Source organism: Pogoniulus pusillus, chromosome 20 (genome assembly GCF_015220805.1).
Source record: "Pogoniulus pusillus isolate bPogPus1 chromosome 20, bPogPus1.pri, whole genome shotgun sequence".
Lineage (NCBI taxonomy): Eukaryota > Metazoa > Chordata > Aves > Piciformes > Lybiidae > Pogoniulus > Pogoniulus pusillus.
The window spans coordinates 3,987,532-4,012,290 of NC_087283.1; the positions used below are offsets into that span (position 1 = coordinate 3,987,532).

At 38.5% G+C, this 24,759-nt stretch overlaps 1 long non-coding RNA gene across 1 annotated transcript in view; it reads left to right on the forward strand.

The window, feature by feature from the left end:
• Window positions 1-12,446: 12,446 nt before the first annotated feature.
• LOC135184191 (uncharacterized) overlaps window positions 12,447-24,759 on the forward strand; it is a 102,622-nt gene continuing 90,309 nt past the window's right edge. The window contains exons 1-2 of the long non-coding RNA XR_010305895.1: window positions 12,447-12,632; window positions 24,410-24,467. This is a non-coding gene — a long non-coding RNA (uncharacterized LOC135184191). The remainder of the gene's footprint in view (window positions 12,633-24,409; window positions 24,468-24,759) is intronic.

Sequence of the window (24,759 nt, forward strand, 5' to 3'; positions counted from 1 at the left end):
GGAATAAGTTGTTTGGTCTAAAGAGAAGCAGAAGGCAAACTAGGGTAAAACAGTGTCTGAAACAAGACATGATAAACTCTACCATTAGCATTCTTTGTTTCATAAGCTGAAGTGCTGTCCCATATGCCATACAAGGAATTAAACTCTAACAACCCTCAGCTCTGTGTTTTTGCACTCTTCCTAACCAAAGTCAAGAAGGAGTACTTCAGTTAGTCAATAACACATTATAGCAAATGCTAATGTGTGAAGGGCATTCAGGCTAACCCATCCAATGTGGGTGAAAAGGTAAAAGCATGTGGAAGCAAAGAAAGCAAGCTCCTGAGAGATTAAGCATAGGCTTGCTAAATACATGCCAGAGGAGGGAAAAAGATGTGACCTTTTCATAATGTACTTGGGCTAAATGCAGTGCAGGAGGGAAAGGGTAAGGCACTTAGTAGAACACTTGTGAGGTCAGATAGCATTGCTGCAAAAGCTAGAGTGAGTTACTGTAATCAGGTCTCTGGATAGCACATCTTCCCTTGACTCAAATCTTTGCAGATGTCTCAAAGAAATCTTGATGGAAAGGAATGGGCTAATAGAGGTTAGTCGTGTTCTTCCATACAACATGCTCAGACACTTGAGGGGAGTGTTAGGAGAACAGGCATACATTCTTATAGAAAACAAATGCAGTTATATGCCTGTGCATCTATCTGCTTCTCTTCTGTGTGCTTCCCTTATCCAAATGTCCTCCTTGCCACATCACAGAATTGTAGTGATTGGAAGGCACCTCTAGAGATAACCTAGTCCAATCCTCTGTTAACACAGGTACACCTAAATAAGGTTGCACAGAAACATGTCTAAATGGCTTCTGAAATTCTCCAGAGGACAAGATTCTACAGCCTCTCTGGCAGCCTGTTCCAGCACTCCAGCATCCTCACAGTTTAAAAGTTTCTCTACAATTTCAAGTGAAATTTCCTGTGTTCTACTTTGTACCCATTTGTTCCTTGTTCTATCACTGACCACAACTGAAAAGAACCCAGCCCTACCATTATGACCTCCATCCTTTAGATATTTATATCCATTTATAAGATCCCTTCTCAGTCTTTTCTTTTCCAGGCTAAAGAGCCTCTCCTCATAAGAGAGATGCTTGAGTCCCCTCAGCATCTTTGTGGCCTCTGCTGGCCTCTCTCCAGTAGTTCCCTGCTCCTCTTGAACTGGAGAGCCCAGAACTGGACACAGTACTTTAGATGTGGTCTCACTGAGGAGAATAGAGAGGGAGGAGAATCTCAACCTGTTGTTGACATCCTTTTTAATGCATCACAGAATATCATTTGCCTTCTCGGCCACGAGGGCACATTGCTGGCTCGTGTTGAAATTATTGTCCACCAGCATTTCCATTTGTTGGTCTTAATCATTAGGCTAAACACAAGAGCAGTCTTGCCTGGGATTTTGCACTAGTGAAATACTTTAATGCTGAGTATCTGGAACTAGCTGGAAGCTGCTCAGCAAAACTAGCTAGTCTGCACGAGGATAACTGAATTGCAATTAAAGTACTTTTCAAACCACCATAGTTAAGTTGCAAATTATTATGGTGGCTGGTTTGCACCACCAAAATTTTGATTTAAACTAATCTCAAAGCATCAGCTTTCAGAATTCTAGAGAGCTAAGAAACTGAGCATTGACTCAGATAGTTGTTGTAGTACACCATGAACTTTAATATTTTGTATGACTTTCAATGCAAAATTGTTTTAAATGTGTTTGGTTCTTCTTCCTCTTGTTGGGAAGACTTTTGGATGGTCTAAATGTGCAGTTACTGTGATTCTAGATAGCTGTGTGACAAGTTATCATACGTTGTCATTTCAACATTTACTACCCAGCTGGCACACAAAGAGTAATTGTAGTCACAAATTAGTCACACAATCACATGCTTAAAATCTGGTTCTGACTCTCCAAGTGTGCTGCCTTGTTTCTAAGGAAACAACACCATCAAATAAAACACAGTTAAAATATTCACTTAAACTTACAGGTAGGATCTGACCACTTTGTAGAACACTAGTAGTGGAAAGAGGCCTTAAAACTGAGTAGTTGACAGTTTCTCTCATCACAAGAGCAAGAGAGAAAAACTGCAGATTGGTATCTGACCTGTTACAATTAGGAGTTTGCTGCCATGTCTCACGGTACTGGTATTATTCACATGAAACACTAAGGACCTGATTCTTCACTCAGGAGGAGGGTATTGAGTAAGTTTGTGGACAACTCCAAGTTTGGAGCATGTCTTGATCTGTTAGAGGGCAGAAGGGCTCTGCAGAGGGACCCAGACAGGCTGGAGGAGACGGGCACATTCCAACCCCATAAGTTTTAACAAGTCCAAGTGCCAGGTTCTGCACTTTGACCACAACAACCCCATGCAGCACTATAAGCTGGGGACAGAGTGGCTGGAGAGCAGCCAAGAAGAAAGGGACCTGAAGGTACTGCTCGACAGGTGACTGAACATAAGCCAGCAGTGTGGGCCAAGAAAGCCAATGGCATCCTGGCTTGTATCAGGAATAGTGTGGCCAGCAGGACCAGGGAAGTCATTCTGCTCCTGTACTCAGTACTGGTCAGGCCACACCTTGGGTACTGTGTCCAGTTCTGGGCCCCTCAGTTTAATAAAGATGTTGAGGTGCTTGAACACGTCCAGAGAAGGGCACCAAGGCTGGTGAGGGGGCTGGAGCACAGCTCTACAAGATGCAGCTGAGGAAGTTGAGGCTGTTCATCCTGGAGAAGAAGAGGCTCAGGGGGGACCTCAGTGCTGTCTACAACTACCTGAAAGGAGGTTGTAGCCAGGCAGGGGTTGGTCTCTTCTGTCAGGCACCCAGTGACAGAGCAAGAGGTCCCAGTCTCAAACTGCACCAGGGCATGCTTAGACTGAATGTTAGGAAGAAGTTCTTCATGGAAAGAGTGATTGGCCATAGGAATGGGCTGCCCAGGGAGGTGGTGGAGTCCCCATCCCTGGAGGTATTTAAAAGGAGGCTGGGCAAGGCATTTAGTGCCATGGTTTAGTTAATTAGAAGGGTTAGGTGATAGATTGGATGCCAAGATCTTAGAAGTCTTTTCCCAACCTGATTAATTCTGTGATTCTGTGAAATTGCTGTGGTTTAAAATCAGTGCAATTTTGTGCAAGAGAATTGAATTGAGCTCTTAGAGCATCACCCAGCACCATAGAGTGATGAATTATATAACATTAACAAATCTTATAACTCCTCAGTAAATGAGAATTTAATGACAAAGCCTCAATAGGCTCAGCAACTCAGGTAAGTGCCACAAAGTCAGCTTGTTTATCCACAGATTATCTGAATTATTCAGGCCTCCTGGGTTTTCAAAACTGAGCTGGAAGTCTTGTGCAGATAGACTTTGTGAATTGTGTGTACAGTAACAAAAAAAATATACTCCCAAAGAAACTTCTCATGATAAAATATCCCTGGTAACAACAACAACAACTGTTTTTCACTACATGAAGTGATCTTGCCAATCAACTAAGACTACGGTGAAAATGCTCCTGAAATACCTTCTTGTAGTCCAGGAGGCAATCATTGGTCTTTCCTCACAAGTGAGAAACACATTCTTACAATTAGGAAAAAAGATATTGAAGAGGATATCTATTTTTCACAATACAGATTTAAATGAAACCTTCTTGGCATGGAAAGGACTAGCACTGGAAGCACAAAGCTATCAAAGAGCTGACACCCTCTCCACAGGCATTCTTACAGCCTGAAATGGAGCCCCCTGATGCTATTGACAGCCTATTTTTTTCCATTTAACCTTACTGGTCTTTGAACTTGGTTCTAATTAGGACACCAGGTAGTTGATACCTAAATATTCTACTGTATCCTGCTTACAGCAGAATGAGTTATGACAGCTAAGGCATTTGGATGACTAAAATGAAAAGTTTCAACTCCAAGATTTCCAGAATATAAAGACAATTGTGGTCAATGAAGGACATTACTTGTAGTCTTTCACCTGTTCTAGCCTTTCCTCCTTTAAATTCTGTTTAACAGTGAGTCTGAAAAAAAGATTTCAAAGGCTAGGGTAAAGAAAATGTAGAGTTGATGCATAAATGGAAATTATCAGTTGTTCAATTTGCTTTACCTAAAATCAGTAATCTAACTTCCCTTGGAACATTTCCTGCAAAGATGCTAACTCAGATTCTTAACAAGGACTCTAGAAGTGATGATGAAGTGGACTGCAAACAGGGAATAAAACTTCCAAATTAACACCTTGCAAGAGAAGAGAAGAGAATTTGAGGTGATGGAATTCTAAGTGATTTGGATAAAAGCTTACCTGAATAGCTGAAGCCTGATAATAACATATACTGATAATAGACTTTCCACTATAGATTAATCATCAAAAATAATTTGCTAGTTAAAGAAAAAAATGTTATTGTTGATTAAGAATCATAAATATTTTAAGTCTCCTGCTTTCAGTCATAAATCACTCAGCTCTGAGTTAGGTTTTGGTTCACATGACCTGTAATAGTCACTTATTTGATTTGAGGGGTTCTTGGATTTTAGCATCTATTGTGCTTCACTTTAAAATAAAAAATAAGGACAATAATGGAGGCTGAATGCAGAAAACAGTGAAAGGAGTAAATAACTGTCACTCTTTTTTCAAGGAGGTAAATCTTAGTGGTAATAAACAATTCTAGAAAGCTCTTACTTATGTTCAGCAAACTAAATTTAAATTTTACATATTGCTTAGAGCGGTAAATTTATTTAACTTTGAAATACTTATGAGAAAAGGAAACTAGGAATTGAATTCTTAATGTTGTATGGATGTTCCATCATTGACCTCCATGTATACAGAAGCAAGCTTGAGTAACTGATGGATCATCCTGCATTTCAATTTTCAATAAAATCATAAAAGTAGGTCACTAAAGTACAAGGTCACAAGAATTTTTAGACATATTAAAGAGAAGAATGATTGTTTTCATAAAAGAGGAGTTTCTCAAGCAATAAGACTTGAAACAAAAAAAAATTAATACTAATCAATGTGTTGTATCCAAAGAGGTCCAATAATGAATTTCAGTTACATTTATACTACAACATTTCTTGTTTATTGGTCAGCATGAACTACACCTTATGAACCTACTGATTCAGTAGAAATAATCAAGTGTCTTCAATAAAAGATGAATGGGATTTTCCAAGGCTTTATGAAACCACATAGATGCAACACAAAAACTTATTTTCTGACAGTAGATTCACATTATTGCTGACTTTAAAATACCTTCCTGTAGTACAAAGGCCAATTACAGAAGAATTAACATGCTTTCCATTACTTAAAAACTCCGGAGTGAGGAATTTATCACAAATACTTTTCCACTTTAAAAGAGTTTGGGAATGGTATTTATATGCAAAATCATTGAATGGTACTTGTATGCAAAATCCTTCCAATTCTACTGCACTATGTTTACCACATCTGCAAGTGTTGCTAAAACAAATATATTTAGATTTACTCTGTTTAAAAACAAACAAACAAACAACAAAAAAAATTATATCAGGCATTAGTCTGATACTTGATACACTGATTCATAGGAAATTTATTTGTAGATTTATTTTGTTGCTGTCTACAACTACCTGAAGGGAGGTTGTAGCCAGGTGAGGGTTGGTCTCTTCTCCCAGGCAACCAGCAACAGAACAAGGGGACACAGTCTCAAGTTGTGCTGGGGGAAGTGTAGGTGGGGTGTTAGGAGGAAGTTCTTCAGAGAGAGGGTGATTTGCCATTGGAATGAGCTGCCCAGGGAGGTAATGGAGTCACCGTCCCTGGAGGTGTTCAAGAAAAGACTGGATGAGGCATTTAGTGCCATGGTCTAGTTCACTGGCTAGAGCTGGGTGCTAGGTTGGACTGGATGATCTTAGAGGTCTTTTCCAACCTGGCTAATGCTATGAATACTATGAATAAAAATTCATAGTTATTTAGCAGGGGGGGGGGGGTGGGGGTGGGTTTGTTTTGTTTTGATTGGTTGTTGTTGATTTGTTGTTGCTGATTTGGTTTGGGGTTTGTTTGTTTATTAATTAAAATGACAAATTCCTAATCTTGCTCAAATACATAGGAACATTTCTGTTGGTGGTAATAGCATAGAACAGATCCTGTCAGTGCTGTCACCAATACTGAGAATTTGCTCCTAACTGCAGTAGCAGGTGGGTCAGCTACTTGTCAGAAACGTGCAAGCAACTGATTACTATTGACTCACTTACCCACTGATGCTCCACACAGTATGAACAGCATGCTATTGGCAAAACCTTCATGTGAATGGCAACTCATGTAGCTGGGTAGTAGGGAGCAGTCTGAACATGGTAATATATATTACTGAAGAGTCAATAGAGCTTCCAAGAATATCCTAACAGGTAAGTCACAGAACTAATGAGCTGTGCTATTAAGCTTAGACATTTCTGAAAACATGATTTAGCAAATGCTTTTTATTTTTACTTCACTCCTTTAGGGACATCCCCCAACACTGGAATGTTGATATGAAGAATTTATATTGTAATGAATCATCTCCTAAAAATATTTATATGCTAGCTCAGGTTTCAAAAAAAATATTGTAAGTTGTAAAACACATCCGACATGATGTCTTTTTGCTAATGGGATCAACAGAATACATTAAGTGCATCACAAAACTGTAATGGAAAAAGCATGTGATTATTTGTAGTCCACACTAATATTTTCAATAATGCATGGGAGATATATTATATAACATTCATTATTCATACACTTTTCTCCTACATGCACCTGAAAATGAAACGGTTCACTTTGCCTTAGGAATTTTTTGATATGAAGTGTTACTCTGTCATTAACTTTCATGCTAATTGTTAAGACAGTCAATTGCATGGCAATTTCTCCTGGTGGATAATTAATTTTCTTTAGCCATGTCTTTTTTTTCTTTCTCTTTTTTCTGTATACTTGAACAGAAAATAGAGATTTCTAGTACTCCTACCATGCACTGTTTCTCTGCAGATTAATTTTTCAGATGAAGTCTGCAGAAGTAACCTGTTAGACATGCCTCTGTCAATAGTTTCATGACTGAAGGAAGTCTGACATTCAATGAATGGTGGCACATACATCTGATGACATAGCCAGCTTTGGTATAATATTACCTCTGCTGCTTAAGCCTAGTATGCATTGTGAAATGGCAAGAAGGAGGGAAAGTTCAGGTGTAAAATGCACACTTACATTACTAGCATTACATACTTATCTTCATGATTAGAACTGAAACTGAGAGTCATCATTAACTCAAGTTCTGCACTCTTACAAATATTATTTGGTTTGCTTTGAATGATTGTTTAGAAACGTGGCATTGAATTATTCCTACTTCTGCATCAAATAGCATTATCATAGAAATAAAACTCTAGTCCATTTTTTATTCATTAATAGATGAGGTTAAGTACATTTTAAGTTCCTGGACAATTTGGGGAAAAAATGCCACCCTGACCAGCAGCTACTTTTAAGTAGAGTCTGAATCATGCAAATAATTATAAGCTGCTTTTAAAGAAAACCAAATTACTTTGTTTGCTTTTAATTGTAGAAAATCTGTTGTTTTTACAGCCTTAACAATGATCCTTGACAGTTCTCACTGTCCCAAGTAAGATCCACACAGGATTTTATACTTATATAGCCTTTACATGTGATACAGTGTGCAGGATTTGGCTACAGAAGAGCTAGTGGAGCTTTCACATGGCTACTCATACAGCAAAAAGAATACATTGTGAAAAGGCAATCAGGTCAGTAATGTTGTCAGGATATTTTGACACATCTTTTGATGAATCACATAATCTAAAACGGTCATCTTTTTGAAGCAACATTTGTCAGACATTCTTTATTGTACTATTACAACTAAAAGCTTTCAGTTTTCTCTTCCACAAAAGTAAAGACACATGTTACGGAGGGTTACCAGAAAAGAGGCTTTTAAAAACACACACATCTGTTCAACCACCTCCCTACCCAGCCTCCAACACTCAAATCAGGGAACAGTTCATACTAAAACAAAGAAAACACCTAAAGATATGTAACAGGTTTTCCAATGAACCATTTAGTTAGCATCCATAGCATTGTAATCCCAACCACTGCAAGGATTTGTTCTTGAAAGACAGGATAGTTGTCACAGCTCTCATATACTTTAATTTAAAAGAGCAACTGCAACAAAATGCACTGCTTGAGCACTGTCAAGGTATAGTAAATGGGAGTGAATCAGAAGAGACTGGTGTCAGATGTACGAGTCTGATGTGGGAACAGAGCTTTTAAAGGCTGCAGACCTGCCTTCCTGTTGTCCTTGTAGTCGTTGTGTGCAGTTGTCTATCAAAATCAGAGCTGGAAAACAGTGAGTTACACTGTAGGGACACAAATGGCTACATAGACTATGAAGCAGAAGAGAAACTGTTGCAAGCAACAACATGGAGCAGAAAACAGAGTTACTAGAGGTTTCTCATACTGCATTTTGTGGGTTAGACTTCCTGCACAGTTCTTCAGAAAAGATATTTTCATTAAATCTTATGGCATCACCTCAGCTTTTCTCATCTTTTTATAACCATTAGCCTTATCAAAGCATAAAATTCTTTCCACCACCCACTTCTCATTCAGTGTGGAGCAACACAGAACAAAGAAATGTCAGGTACCAAGTGCTGATGAGAAAAGGTCTACAAAAGGACTACCTTAACAGAAAATCACATGCATACCTATATATAACTTCTTAATTATATAGCTAACATGAGTTCTGATAGCAGCTTTAGAAAACATTGGAACAAATCTATGCTGTGCCCTAAGAATATCACCTATTCCACTCTTGGATTTGCCTACATCTCACATTTGCAACAGGCCAGCTCTGTCTTCTACGATGACTTGTTGAGCATTTGCGCTAGGTTAGAACTGTGTCACCCGCTGGTTTAGATCTTGCTTTTTGGAAAACACAAGAAAGTTTCGTCAGAACAAATCTACTAACTGTTAGTCCTCACCCAGAATTTTCAGGCTGCTGTGTATCAAAAATACTCTGCTCAGAATAAACTGCCATCTCTTATAACCTGGTTGATTCTATGATTCTATGTTTTACAATAAAACAGACAAAGATCTTGCTGGCCTTAAGCTTCCAAAACCACATGCATGCCCTCATTTGAATCAAGCCTGCATAAGAAATTAAAAACCACTTTGTGTGTGTGTGTGTGTGTGTGTGTGTGTGTGTGCAAAGCAGGTGAAACTCTCCAAGACAAGTAACATTCCAATAGAATGAAAGATAAGTGTAAAAAAATTTTTTTTTACTAGAAAGTTTCCTATCCTGTGAAGTTATTGATCAGTTTTCATCACCCCTATGAAAATGACAAGTTTGTTTAAGCTAAAAAAAAAAAAAATCTTCTTAATAAGCTGAATTACTTTCTTACTTAGGTGACAGTCCTTGTATGTGACCTTGTAGCCTTACCAAGCGAGACAAGACAATCTGCTTTATATGAGTGGCTTTTTCTTTCTGCTAACTCCCCTCTGTTTCCACATGCATACTTTATATATATATATAAACACAAGAAAATAATTTCCATTTTTAAATTATCATACTGGCTTTTCACAGAACCCATTTTCCACATGTTAAAGTTTCTAAATCAGAACCACAGCTCTCTACATCTCAGAAAATAAGTTACTTTCTTCTTTCTCTCAGGTAAGACTCTGATTCCTTTTTTCCTTCCGTCACACATTATTTAACCATTTTGCTGGCTCTATGCTGGTTTCTTCAGTAATTCAACATCATTACTCTAGCTCCTTCCAGTGGTAAATCATAATGTTCAACAAGGAAAGAATAGAGCTTTAAATATGCCTTTAATCATTTTGCTCTAGAGAAGCCAAATGATTGCCTTTTAAAGCAAGTCTTTCTGCTCGTCCTAGTTGTGTCAAAGGTAAAGGGTGAATGAAGTTCAAAGGTATAGCTCAGCTTCATTCACAATCCCACCACATGGTGGTTAAATAGCTAATGCTGCCATTTCATTTCTATAGCAATATAATCTGTAATTTTTTCCCCCTCTCTCTACTATAGCACTGTGAGAGTAAAAGCATGAACAGAATAACAGGAGATCTGTGTTTCAGGCTAATTACAGTTTGCCTAACTCAAAAGAGGGGAAGTAACTTGAGATAAATACACGGCCTATGATTCTGAGAATTATGTGCTTTTTTAGTTACCAAATAAAGGAATAGATAAACAATCAACATTTAAGCATGAAAAAAACCCCCACCAAACCACACTTGATGATTACTTCATTTTAGATTCATATATATTTGAGAAACTCTGATGAACAGAAAGACAAAATCCAAACTAATCTGTGACAATCCAGAATTAAAACAAAAAAGTCCCAATCCAACACAAGAATAAACACTAAAAATAAGCTTCAAGCTTATCAAGGTACCTCTGAGAAAACATTATAAGAGAAATTTGAAGTATTGTTGATTACATTTGTGAAAAACATTAAAGTAAAATAAACTTTTAAGGAGGATAAATCAGGACCTGAAGAAACAATTCATTACAGAACTGCAAGCACATTAACAATATTCAGCAGTTCTGCAATCACAGCCATAAACTGTCAGCAGAGAATATATGTGATCATTTATTTGATTATAAAGTACCTGAGAGTGTTCAGCAGGTCAGATTTTTCAGCTGGCTGAGTTTTCTAATAGCTCTTCTCAATCAAGGGATTGTGCTGCACAGTGGAACACTAAGCACAAATACGAGGATGATGGAGGTCACTGACCCATCTATTTAAATGAAAAAGGACTGTCCACAGCACCTCTACAGATGCTACTTCCTACAGGTTTCCGTTCAGTATCTTTACTTTTGCTGCTAGCATATAAATGTAGACCCCTGTCATTAGATGCAATGGCACAGCAAACTGGAGTCAAAAACAGTCTGCACTGGTTAGACCACACCTTGAGTACTGTGTTCAGTTCTGGGCCCCCCAGTTTAGGAGGGACATTGAGATGCTTGAGCTTGTCCAGAGAAGGGCGACAAGGCTGATGAGAGGCCTTGAGCACAGCCCTATGAGGAGAGGCTGAGGGAGCCGGGATTGTTTAGCCTGGAGAAGAGGAGGCTCAGGGGTGACCTTATTGCTGTCTACAACTACCTGAGGGGTGGTTGTGGACAGGGGGACGTTGCTCTCTTCTCTCAGGTGGCCAGCGCCAGAACAAGAGGACACAGCCTCAAGCTACACCAGTGGAGATTTAGGCTCGAGGTGAGGAGAAAGTTCTTCACTGAGAGAGTCATTGGACACTGGAATGGGCTGCCCGGGGAGGTGGTGGAGTCGCCGTCCCTGGAGCTGTTCAAGGCAGGATTGGACGTGGAACTTGGTGCCATGGTCTAGCCTTGAGCTCTGTGGTAAAGGGTTGGACTTGATGATCTATGAGGTCTCTTCCAACCTTGGTGATACTGTGATACATAGGGAATCTTTGGGCTGAAGAGGAATTTGACCTCTGTATGATTTAGACTCCAATTCTTTATAAGATTATGCCTAAATGCTGCTACAATTAATCACTATGAGCAAGTAAGTCAAGGGATCTGGTGAAAGAACTTTTACTTCATGTCTTACAAATCACTTGAATCTGTTTCTTAGTGATCAAACCCTACTTAGCCCTTCTGTATTAGCTATGCTTAAATTAAAAAGCTGTCTGTATGTTTTGCTTCACAGGTCACATTTATCATTCATCAGGAAAATTAGTCAGTTGACTCATCAAAATGAACCACGCCACCCAAAGAACTGTAAGTCTCTTCTACTAGAGGGCCTTAGGGGCAGATTCAAGGAAAAGATGTAGACTTTTAAAAGGCATTCAAACACCTCAACTCCTTCTGAGCTCAAAATCAGGATCTTGAAATTTTTTTCAGCTGATTCTAGAGAAGAACGGACTCCAAAATTCCTGTTTCTTTAATTTAAACTTGAAGTTAGACCAAGTTTGACCAGGACTGAGTAAGACATAGAATCATAGAATGGTTTAGGTTGGAAGGGACCTTGAAGATCATCCAGTTCCAACCCCTTGCCATAGGCAGGGACACCTCCCACTAAAACAGGTCACCCAAGGCCTCATCCAACCTGGCCTTGACCAACTCCAGGGAGACAGCATCACACAAATCAGGAGCAGGAAGATCATGAGCATCTAAAGTATATTTTTTGTGGTGTGTTATAGTATGGAGTCTACTCAAACCTACAAATGGCCATCTCTGAGGACAGGAAGCTACTTCTGATACACTTTTCCTGCTTGCCCCCTCAGAGATGAGTAATTCGGCTGAAAATAATTCAGCATGTGGTGAGGGAAAAAACAGGGCCCCAGACACTTCAAAAAGGAGCCCGGCTGCTCGTTTAAGCATAGTAACTGCTAGAGTAGTCGCAAACCCCTCACAGGTGTGACTCCCTCAGCCCTCCGCTTACCTTTCCCCCCGCCGGATCTCCGCTTCCCGCTGCTCGCAGCTGCCCGTGAGGGGGCGGCCGCGAGGAGCCACCGCGCGCGAGCGGGCGCAGCGCGAGCGCTCCTGCGCCCCTGTGAGGCGGCGCCATGCCGGGAGAGGGCCGGAGGAGAAAGCCTTGGCCCGGCGGGTTTCTGCCTTTCCTTCTCCAGGGAGCACTGGGCTTTTCCTTCCCAATAGGAAGAGATTGTTGAGTAAGGTGAGATTTGTGGTTGTGGCAGCTGCCTGAATTGTTTAAATGCTTGTTTGTTGTAAAATGCCTGTGTTCTCGTGGTTTGCTGAGGAGGACAGCGCAGCTGGTGGAAGGGAATGCAGCTGTAGCTTGACTGGTCCTGCAATGGGTAATGGGTGCCTCTTTGCAGGCCGTTACCAAGCAGGACACTTCGTGCTGCTTTTGGGATCAAGGAGCAGCCTCAGAGGCAAGTTTTGGAGGGAGGTTGGTGCTGCCTGTGCCTTCAGAGCACTGTGCCCTGCTCAGAGCATTGCTCTGAAGTATGGCTGCAGGAACAGACCTCTGCACAGGCATGCAGGCAGAGGTTGCTTTTCAGAGCTCTTTATTTAATGGTTCAGTTAGGAGCTCTGAAAGTTTTTTTTTGTGTCTTGGTTGTTTCCCTGAGTTTATTTCTCAGGTTTTAACTGGATTTAACTGCAGATGATGGAAGTCTGGTACACCCGTTTGAGGAAAGGCACAGCTTTGGTTGCCTCAGGGTAGAGTTTGGCGTTAGGGGTTAATGTTGGCACTAGCACTAGGGTTAGGATTGGTTTAGGGTTAGAGTGCCCATAGGGTTAGGTTAGGTTTGGAGGTTAGGATTAGTGTTAAGATTATGAGTTAGGTTTAGGTTTTAGGGTCAGGTTTAGGGGTTACACTTAGGAGTTTGGGTTAGTGCTTAGGGTTTAAGTGAGCTACACATATCTTGGGAAAGTACTGTGGTAATACCAAGGCTCCTTTGAAAAGCTGCTTTTGAATTCATGTTTTACGGTTACCAAAGGTTGATCTTGTGTGTTCTCTTCTAGAAATAGCTTAGTCTGAAAGTGAAATAATTTCTCCTTTCCTTATCTACTGTCTGCCCCAGCCAGGCTATATTGGGACTTTGAGGAATACTCTGTTCATTTGACTGCTAAAGCTGACATAGCAGACCAAATCTTCCCTTTTAGTGCTCTTATTCTTTATCATCAAAGCAAATATTAAAGCATGTATTGTATTCTGCATTTGTGTCATAACACAGCAAGTGTAAAGACAGTGACATTCTTCCCCTGGCTTAAAGTCAGTGTAATCCTTATATTAAAAAAAAAAAAAAAAAAAAAAAAAGGATGTATTCCAAGATCAGTCTTCTAGACTTGTTTTAACCTGCTGGTACGTTCTTTAAAACTCTTCTTTTTCACAGAAATCCACAGCAAGTGTGTCTTGCAGTGCAAATTAAGAAAAACAGGCATTGCTCAAAATGGATTTTTTTTTTTTTTTTAATTTCCAGCTCCTATGTTATGTTCTTGTTAAGGAAACAGGAGGAGAAAAATGGATGGATGTTTTTTTCCCCCTGTAAATTTCACTCTAATAACATAGCTCAAAGAATCAACAACAGTGTGGCTGGTAGTGGTAAGCTTGAATATTCAGCTCAGGCAGTGACCCAGGAGCCAGAGCGAGTGATGCTCAAAAGAGCTCTGAGACCAGCTTAGTCTATGGTGATTTCTGTTTTTTGTTGTGTTTGACATTTTTGAGACTGAAGTTTGATACAGTCTAGAAGTTTACAGCACAGGGATGGAGAAAGGAAATCTTATGACAGTATAAAGAAAGATTTTTTTTGAAGGAAATGAGTGAGGAATTGAAACAGCCAGGTTTGGAAGCTTTTTGTTAGGTAGTTGCAATAAATTATTCTTTTGTGATACAGTCAAATGAAATATGTACACAGAATCCTTAGAACTTCAAAATATAAACAAATAATTATACTTTAACTTAGTATGAAAAAGCTGTCAGGATAGCTTTTGATGTGTACAATTGCACAATGCAACTACCAGATACTACTGAAGTTTCATATACATTTTTACCTTATTTTACTAATTTGAAGTTTTGACATCTCTGTCACTTGATGACAAATGGAAGTATTAAAAATAGGCTATGGCTTTCTTGTAGCTTTTTGTTTTATTATTCTGAAAAGGAACTGTACTATCTTTGTGAATAACCTTTCTAGTATTCCCAGTGTTCAGAGGTAACAAAAAGAGTGTCATTCTAATAATTACATGCTGTTTGCTACAATTATAGCCCTCAAAATACAATTCAGTCTGTGGGAAGATCATATGTCCATGTGAAACTCCCATGACTTAATGTTTTTTACATTGGTATAAAGATCAATTTGCATGTCTTAGATTATGAAGTCAAGCTAATGTGCATGTCCCATAAACATTTAAAAAGGAATAGTAAGTCTGTGTTTATCAAGTGTACATTTGCTCAGCAGTACTGAAATTGTGGAACTCGTTGCCTCAAGTTGCAGAGGCAGAGAGTATAAATTAGAGTTATGCAATTTCACATTGGAAAAGACCATAGGGAATTAGAGCCTCTGAGTAAGTCTTTTTATGGATGCCGCCAACTGCTGATATTTGGAGTATATAAGGATATCTGGCCATGATTACGTTGTGTTTGTCCTCTTCTTGAAATTCACTGTGGACCTTTTTGGATACTACCAAGATTTAATAGTTGTGAAAGGAAAATTTTCAGCCTTGTGGAAGAAGACAGGGATAAAGAAACTGGATACAACTTGCCTAGGGAAGAAGAGGAAGATCTGATGAAAGGAAAATGGATGAAGTTAAAATAAACTAAAATTTTAAATGAAAAAATAAATGAAAGTGCATTAGACATAATGGGGAGGGACTGTTTGCGAGGTCTTGTAATGACAGGACAAGGGATAAAGGGTTTAAACTTGAAGAGGAGAGATTTAAAGTAGATGTTAGGAAGAAGTTCTTTACAGTGAGGGTGGTGAAACATTGGAACAGGTTGCCCAGGGAGGTTGTGGATGCTCCCTCCCTGGAAGTGCTCAAGGCCAGGTTGGATGAGGCCTTGAGCAACCTGTTCTAGTGGGAGGTGTCCCTGCCTATGGCAGGGGCTTGGAACTGGATGCTCCTTGAAGTCCCTTCCAACCTAAACTATTGTATGATTGTATACAGTATTGGACTTGGTCACAACATTTTCTTGAAGTAGTGTTAGGAGCTTGTCACCTGATAGAAAATAAGAGGCTATAACTTAGTATGCAACTCAGTTGTGTTTTCAAGCATCTATTTGAAATCAAAGGAGATGTTGTGTATTTTTTGCAGTAGTATTTGTATTTATACCATCTGCTTGGAAGTATTACTCATGAGTATGTGGTAGATAACAGTGTTTATGCATACTTACATTGTATATCCCAAAACACCAAGGTACATCTGGAATAATGGAAAAAAATGTTTATTGTTTAAAGTGCAAAGAAGGAGTTCCTAACATATTTAGTCTTTTATTTGTTCTTGTGTAATAATGTGTTCTAAAGTAAAATCAGAATGCCATCAGCCAAAATAGTTATTACAAAGAATATAGGCACAGTTCTGAGCAGTGAGGGGATTGAATATACCCATCAACAGCTCACTGGAGGCTGACTGCAGAGTCTATAATTACCTGAGGCTGAAATTCTGAATCTATCATTCTTTATCATTTGCTACCACACAGAAGAGGTGACTTGTACATTACTTGTTTAAATAACTGAGTCACTGTTACTACAGTAGTTCTGTATATCTCTGGGTCAGTCTAACAAATTGAATGTGGCAGTGTATTGCAGTGTATAACTGCATCCCAATCCCATGTCACTGCTCGTGTTTTCTGTTCTAAGGTGCTTTGCAGGTTGACAGAGTTTGCATTATTTTTTAAGAAAGAAAAATTAAGCACAGAAATCTGTGTTTGAAAATGCAGAGCTGGAAACAGAATTTTAGAGCTCTGATTTAAAGTCAGGCCTTGTGAAGACTTGAAGGTACTTTGATCCAAAGCAACGCCCAAGACAAAGCTGGAATTAAAAAGGTTTTCCATTGGTTTCATAAGTTAGAGTTTAAATATATTTAATTTTTAATAAATCTTTTTCTCCTGTGTGGGTTTGGTTTTTGTTTTGTTTTTTCTTTTATCTGTTCAGACTTTTCTGGAAAATAGAAAAAAATGCAAAGAAATCTGCAAGTTTTTTTACCTCATATTGTGTTTTTAACAAAAATAAGGAGTGACCCAATTTCTGCCTTTCTGGATTAATAACTACCTTCTTTTGTGTACATTTGAAGTATTATCTCTGACACCTCATGAAATACTAGACATGAAGCAAAAGATAGGTATGGAATGATTGAGATCAGATGCTTCCACTTCTTGCCACTCACTGTTGATGCTGATGTTAATGTTTTTTGGAAGCAACAAAAGAGGAAATACTTATGCTGGCATGAGAAGTAAGAAAAGCACAATATTCTTTGCAAACCTAAGAATCAGTTCTTAAGGAGCAGATTTTTGCCAGTCTCGCACTAATTAATTTTGTTAAGATATTAAAAACACTTATTCCTCTGCATGGTATCACAAAACTGCTTGATTTCCTTTTACTAATTTTTAATGTCACTTTAAGAAAATAGGTTAGCTGTGGGATGCCTATTGTGAAGTGCATAAGTGATCTTCTTTAGTCAGGCAAATCTATTTTTGTGTTGAAACTGCTAGTAAGTAACTTAAACTGTACCATAAAAATATTATAAACTATTTTTACATGTTTATTTAGTCTGCTTTTCAGATTCTTAGTTTATCATGCAGAGGGGCCTGTTTTCTGCAGCTCGTTAAGACCTTTACACATCCCCTAAACCCTCTCATATTCAATGTAATCATCTCAGTAGAATGTGAGCACTTTTCATGTCAGTGTTTGGCCTCTGAGGTGCAAAAAAATGTACTAATTTACTTTAATTTTACAGAGTACATAAGACCCTTTAAAATGAAATGGGTCAATAAACTAGATTGGTGCAAACCATAAGGAGCCCTGATAAAATATATGAATCTCAGCTATGGAGAAGAGCAGAAAAAAATGCAGTTCCATGAATATTTGAAAGTAACATCCAGATTGCAGTACTAATGCATCACTTTCAGCCATCATAATGGTGCAGCATGCACAGCTTAATTCTGAATCCAGCAAACATGTGACCAGCCTGAAGCTGAAGCAGTGTACTGGCAGAGACAATCATATAGGGTGCTTGTGTAAGCAGGCTAATGTATTATGTATCCAAGATGGGATACCATAGTATTTGGGAACCAAAATGTAAGAGTTATTCTTAATTTCATCATGATATATACACCTTATAATAACAGTACCTGCTGTCAGACTCATTCATTTTTAGAAAAAAATCAAGTAAAACATGCAAAAGTGTGAATCAACTTAGTTTCTTGCCTAAAAAAGTTGATGGTCTAAAACAGGACTAGGCTTAAAATCACAGGATGGAGTGGTTTCCTCAAACCACTCAACAGAGAGTAGCACAGGTAGAACCCAGGTTCCTTGGCCTTCACTTGACTTAACAGACTTTTAAGCAGTCCTTTGCTAGCAAGCCCAAGCAAGACTGATGAAAGAGAATGCTAATGAGAAAGCACATTTCATAGTTATTTATTTAAAGGAGGTAAAAAAAACACCCCAAAACCAGAGGATTGTACACTTATATCTATCTCTCAGCAGCTGATTTCAAGTTCCACTGAGGCTAAAGAAATGATAAAGTCATTTCAAACAGCTGCTTTTCAAACAACTAAAATAATTTCCTGACCAGAGCTGAATTTTAAAGCTCTTAAAACATCAACTTCCATCTGAAAATGAGAGTAGGAGCAGCCAAGAAATTAAATGATTTACAACCAGACCATTTTTATTAGCACTATGCCTCCCCACTGGCAATGCAACTTGCTAGCCTGGAGCAATTCACTTTTGTTCTATAATGGGTTCCTTCTATGGCCTTCACTCAGAACAGCCAAGAGCAACAGAAGGAGCTTGTGCCTGACCTTTACTCCTAATAGGAAAGAGATAAAGCTATAGCAGTGGTTTCTTGCAGCGGTTTTACAATATACTGCAACAGCTCATTACATATGGCAGGCTGACCTATATATTGAATAGGTCAGCATTTCAGGCAACCTGTCTTCAGCCTTCCGAAATGTCCCATCAGCCTCTCTTTGTTTGTCATCTCTGGTTCTGCTTTGTTTTGTATGTTGTTGCTGTATGTTTTGCTGCAGACATACTGTGATATTCTCTTGTGTATGACTTTCTGTGTCTTTTAGGTCTTCTGTGCAGTGTTGTCACCCCAAATTCTTTTATGGTATCACTTTCACCAATTAGGGAAGATATTCTTCCCTGCTTTTGGAGATGCAAGGCCACTCCTATGAAAATACTGACACTGTCATAGCTGCAGTTCTGTTCTAGAGGGAAAGGTCAGGACTCATGGATGAAATAAAGATCATACATTCACCTGGCTGGTTCATTTGTGGCACTAGGCACAAGGAGATGAAGCAGGGAAGAGGAGGGAGGTGTCATTCTTCAGTATCAGATTGAAACCATTTTTTGTTTTTTCAATGTTACACTATGACTTGGTGATACTCTTACTTCATCAAGCAGAAATGTGGTGAAATGACACACTTGTTTCCACTGAAGTCCAATACTTGCTGGACAAGCACGACAAAAGAAAGACAGAGCTGGGAATTTTACAATAGAGACAGAAAGTAGAATATGAGATATATCACATCAGGGTGAGGGATATATTACATCAGTGTGACTGAAACTTTTGAGATATCAGTTATTGAAGTTACATTTGCACACATGCTGGCAGAGAACTATCATGATACACTGCTTTCTTTTTAAACAGGCCTAGTAGAAAATTGTCTCCAGCCAGCAAATATAAGTTAAGCACAGATGGGAACTTGGCCTGCAGCCATTTTATTGACCTGAAAGGAAGGTGCTTTTCAGAGCTAGAACTGTTTAAATAGTAACACTGTAAACACCAAGTAACCTTCTTTCTCTCCACCCTCCCCTTCTCCCTCCCACCCTTAAACATCAAGGCAGTCATATGTCCAAAGCTGTTAATGTTAAGGTAAGAGGCAAAGCAGGAAAGTCATGAGCTTTAAGAGTGTGTTGCATTCACATTTATAGCATTTCCCATCTTTGTTTTCCTGATCAAATATAAAAATATAAACACAGAGCTGACCAAAGTCAGATCCTTAGCAAATCTGTCATGTATGCATTTCACTCAAAGTGAAAATAGATGTACATCAAAGTGTAAATAGATGTACAGCTACTTGGCATAGCTTTTCTATGCTTCTCCATGATGGAGATGAGCAGAAAAGCAGCAACTAAGATGATCAACGGAAGCTAAAAGAAATGAATGAGTCTAGCAGGACAGATGGCTCCAAGGCACAGTCTTCTCCACCCCAATTTCTCATTCAGCTGCCTTCATTTTATGTCACTTTTGACCAGGATCTCTAGATATCTCTCATTCAGGCTGTCACTTACTCTTCTTCAAGACAGATCACTCACAGATGTTTCAAGTTCATCTATACTTTACACAGATTTTCATTGCAGAAAATATACCTGCAATACAGAATCCTGATGCTGAGCTGACACCAAATGTGTTAACATTTTACATTTTTACATTGTTAATACTGTATTTCTTGCTTCTGTTTTGGTTTTCCTTTTGGCTAAATGTTGTATGACATTTTTAGGCTTTCACAATTTGAGAGAGTTGCTCAAGGGTTGCTTAGTGATTTCCCACAAATGGGAATACCAGTCAATTCTCCAAAAACATTTCCAAGATATACTAAAGTATTCTTATTTAACTCACTCAGGCTTTGGGAACCTATGCAGCTTTATATCCAGTCCTGAATGCATAGCATTGAACATAGCAGATAGGGGCTATTTGCATACTGGTAAGGCCTTTGTGCTGCCTAAACAATGACGTTTCTGTAGAGATGACAAATCTATTTTATCTATCCAGGAAGATAAGACAAAAGGACTAAAATATAAGATCTTAGGACTAGAAATGCAACAACTCACTTGACTCTGAGTGTGAACAGGGAGATAAAATGTTGCTTAACTGTTCCTACAGTAGGATAATGGGTGATAAATAAAGTGACAGTGCTTACATTTAGTACATCCCTCATCCGTATATATAATGTAACATATATGAAATGCAGGATGATTCAGTAGAGTGTATTTTTCATCTACTCTCTGGTAACCCAGCTAAGAACACTCTGCAGAAGATGTACAGATGCACAAGAAAGAGGTAACAGTTACACCTGAAGCACCGTAAACTGCATATAGTCAGGCTACAGCATCTTTTTTTTCTTTACAGAGCCATTTAAAATTGAAGTACTAACAGTGCTTGGCTTTTACAAATTTTTATGTAGCTATAAATCTATTTCTAATAACTACAGGGAGGATGATGAGCAAGGTGGCTGATTCATATAAATAAAGAAGATAGCTTGGCCCAATGATTCAATGCTAGACTGTATGCATGAAAACAAAGAGCTATTTGGCTTTAGGAGATTGTAAGGCAGGGGCCTGCAGACCCATCTGTTGAAAGGTCATAACAAGATGAGATTACTGGTGGCTGGAAAGAGGAAGGAGTTAAGCTAGGGCAGACTTTAGGGGGAGTTAAAGAAGGCAGTCTTGATTATTCATACAGATTTGGGGGATTGATATACTGAATATAGATTTGGTAGTCTGAATCTCATCAGCCCTGTAAATTACATGTGAAAAACCTGTGATTGTTTGAATGCATCCATTTTTCACTGCCCGCTGCAGGATGCCTCTGGGAACTGAGTAGTCTCTGAAAGCAAGAGCCATCAAAGAGATCTGGGGAGATCTCAGTTTAGATGCTCAGAAACCTGGTTGCTCTGTAGAAGTCTTTAGCATTCTTTTGCAAACTTACTTTTTGTATGATATATTTCTAAGTAATTTTAAAGCTTTTACATGACCTGTCCTTAAATAAAAGCATGGTCTTATGGCCACTACAATATTACAATGCAATTAGACTCTGTAGTCTGTAAATAAACTCTGATTTTAAATGCACTATTACTGGTAAGATATTTACTCAGCAGATGTTGTTAAGGTATCTGCTGCTTTTCCATTTTGTCATCTAACCTTACTCTGACAGTTTGTAGATATACAGGTGTAAATTCTCCCTAAGTTATTTACAGTGCTAACAGCAAAAATATAAATTGAAGGTAATGCAAGAGGATGTATCTGAAATAATCAGGCATTTTCTAAAAATATTGCCTTTTTCTTCTCATTTAAACAGATCCTTCCTGTTTTCACCTCCTCCAATCACCAGCCAAAATTGTGCTTGACTCTATGGGTTTATTTGGCTCAGGAGTAGTAATCAAGTGTTTCAGTTATACTTAGTGAATAGGGTAAATAGTCCCTGTAGTTGTTCATTAAAACCTCCATGATGTATGCATCAATTACAAAACAGCTTGAACAAAACAGAGGTAAATTAACTTTCTGAAACTCACTGTCATAGCCAAAAGGAGTGTAAAGCATTAAAAGTGATTTCATGGCTTAAAGTTCATCCAAAGTACTCTTAGCTTTAAGTCCAATTTTCAGCTGTCAAGAGGAATATTTACAATAGTAATTTCAGATCATTATCTTAACATTTCAATGCAAATAGCCACAATTTAATTCATTATTACTCACATTACATCTTTATTTTGCTACCAACTGGTGGCTGACATTTCCCAAGCTACTAGGAAGAAATGCTAATTAGACTGGGGTGCACTCTTACCCTTTCTTAATTTCATCATGTTTGTTCTTCAGTGACATGAAACATTTCTCTCCTTTTGGTCAAGCATTGCCTTTTATCCTTTGCATCTCCTCAGTGGTCCAGTTGGAAAATCGAAATAGACATAGGGCAAGCAAAATAATTGCCTGCTCTTGGTGAAGTATCTAAGAATATTTGTGCTAGTATGACAAAAATGACCCTTTTTTTCTCAGCCCACCCACCCAACTTAATTTAGAAAATCTGAAGTGATCTCTGGAGTAGAATACTATGTGCATTAATATGCAAATGAACTGCCAAGAAAGTTCAGATTTGCATTTAGACTGGACAAAAGGGAAGGAAATGACTTTCTCATGCTGTTCTCCTGCATCACCACAATTTCACAAATTACTAATCCCAGAAATGATGCCAGAAGGGACTTTCTCACTACAATTCATTCATGCTCAGATGAGTTTGATTCATCTCAATGTGCCTGGCATTTTACAGTAAACCTGCAGATTTAAAGTGCAAGGAGAACCTCAGTGGCTTTGCTAAAAATCAGATACGTTTGAAATAAACACAATTAGTAAACATCAAACAAAATATGCCCTCCTGCTAGGGGCTAGAAGAGTAATAAGCAGGGAGGAAGGTAATCTGGCAAAAGTTTCTCTAAGAATTAGCAATTATGCTACTGAGAACATCTTATGTCCATTAAGATAATATAATTCCAGCCGGCATATGTACCACAAATAAAAGATTTAGCCACTGAATGCCAAAATAATTGAGGGGAAAGGAAAACAAGGAACATTTAAGGCAGAACAGTAATCTTACTTGCAGATGGATGGAGTTTAATCCTTCTCCTACTGATTTGCACTCTGCAGGTTAGACGGTTTACAAAACAAGGATTCATTGCCAGGGTAAAAATTCAGGTCTTCTTAAATACATTCCCTTTCCTTCACTTTCATTTTAAATACTTCCAAATGAAGTAATATTTTTTCAATGGATGTTTTCCTGAAGATTTTCTGTATGTGTAATACCTGCTTTAATCAGAGGTACATTGATTATTATTTATTTATTTATTTTTACCAAGCAAATCAGTGTCTGTATCTGAAGCCAGACCAACTTTCAGCAGCATAGGTGCCCCAAAAGGCAGATTCTTTTCAAAACTAGGTATAATGCTGAAAAAGTACCTGCCCTAGGGCATCAACAAATAGGAATTTCAAGATCAGTTTTATGTTTGCTTCTTAATCTTTCTAGGGGATTTTTTTTTCTCCTTCCAGCGATTGTGGCAAAGAAAATACTGTATGTCATCACATTTCTGTTTGCCAACATTTATTTGCCCTTTGGTTTAAATGTGTACAGTGGGAGGGTAATAGGGCAGTGCTTTTTACTGCTGGGGATACATTTTGCTGTGTCTGGTTTTTGGATGGCTAGAAATGAAGTATTAGCATTTGTTCATTGGAGGAGCACAACAAAGTTTTTCTGTGTCAAAGATTTTCTTCTCCCACCTCATCCTGCCATTCTCCTATGAACTTTCCCATGCGGTTGTCTTCTGAGCCATCCAAGGGACGTTTTATTACAAGAGTAATCTGTCTATTGTAAAACATCCTCCCTGTCTCCACCTAAGGAGAAGAGAGACAATTACAGCCTTCATATGTTTTTTTTAACATAATGAGCATTACAGCTGGTTAAACTTTTACTGCTATGCTTTCTTGTGCACACAAGTCCCCGTTGCAGCTTCCTGCTTATATCCAGCACAAAATATGGACTTAGTTTTAGGACTGCTCAAGTCCTATTGTTGTCTGATGCCTAAACTGAAGAATTTTCATAAATATTTTCTAAAATGCACATAGACCAAGCAATCTGGTTAAATACTTCAATGAAATGAGGCTAGAGCAGCACCCCAGGGTGAGAAGGTGAGTGTTGGGATTTGATGGCTGTGGCACTGTGCAGCAAAACCCAGTCTGACACATGTACTCACACTGAATTAGACGGCAGAAAAAGCCATGTGTGAGAACCAATCATCCAAGTCAGGCTCTCAGTCCTTCCTCAAATCAGCAGCATTAACTTAGTATTCCAGGTTTAACTTAACAAATATTCAGAGGTAGCAGACCAAGAACACCCTGAATCTGAATTGCCATCTACTTATCCCTTGTTGTTAAGCTAAAGCCATACTTAACACAGTGCCAAATTTTCACTACTGTAATTTTTTACTTTCTTTTTCCCTAGACATACAGTGCAAAGGAAGAAGAGTCCAGCTGCCCTATCTACTTTGGGATTTGTTTCTGTGAGTTTTACAGTACCATGTGATTTTTTCCCATGCTAATATTTCATCTCTTAGTATCGTTCTGCTTTCCCTTGTATTTGATTTGTGATCCTCTGTAGATTGCTTACTGTGACTCACTGTCTTTGTGTACAATTCTTAATGTTGTCAAGTATCCTTTTTCCTTATTCTTAGAGCAAGCAATGCTTTTATTCAGAATTTTGTCTGTTATGTTATTTTTGTTGGTTTTCTTTTTGCTTTCTGATGAAATGTGAAGCTGGTTTAGTGTTTACAGTGCTGAGCACAGAAGACAGCT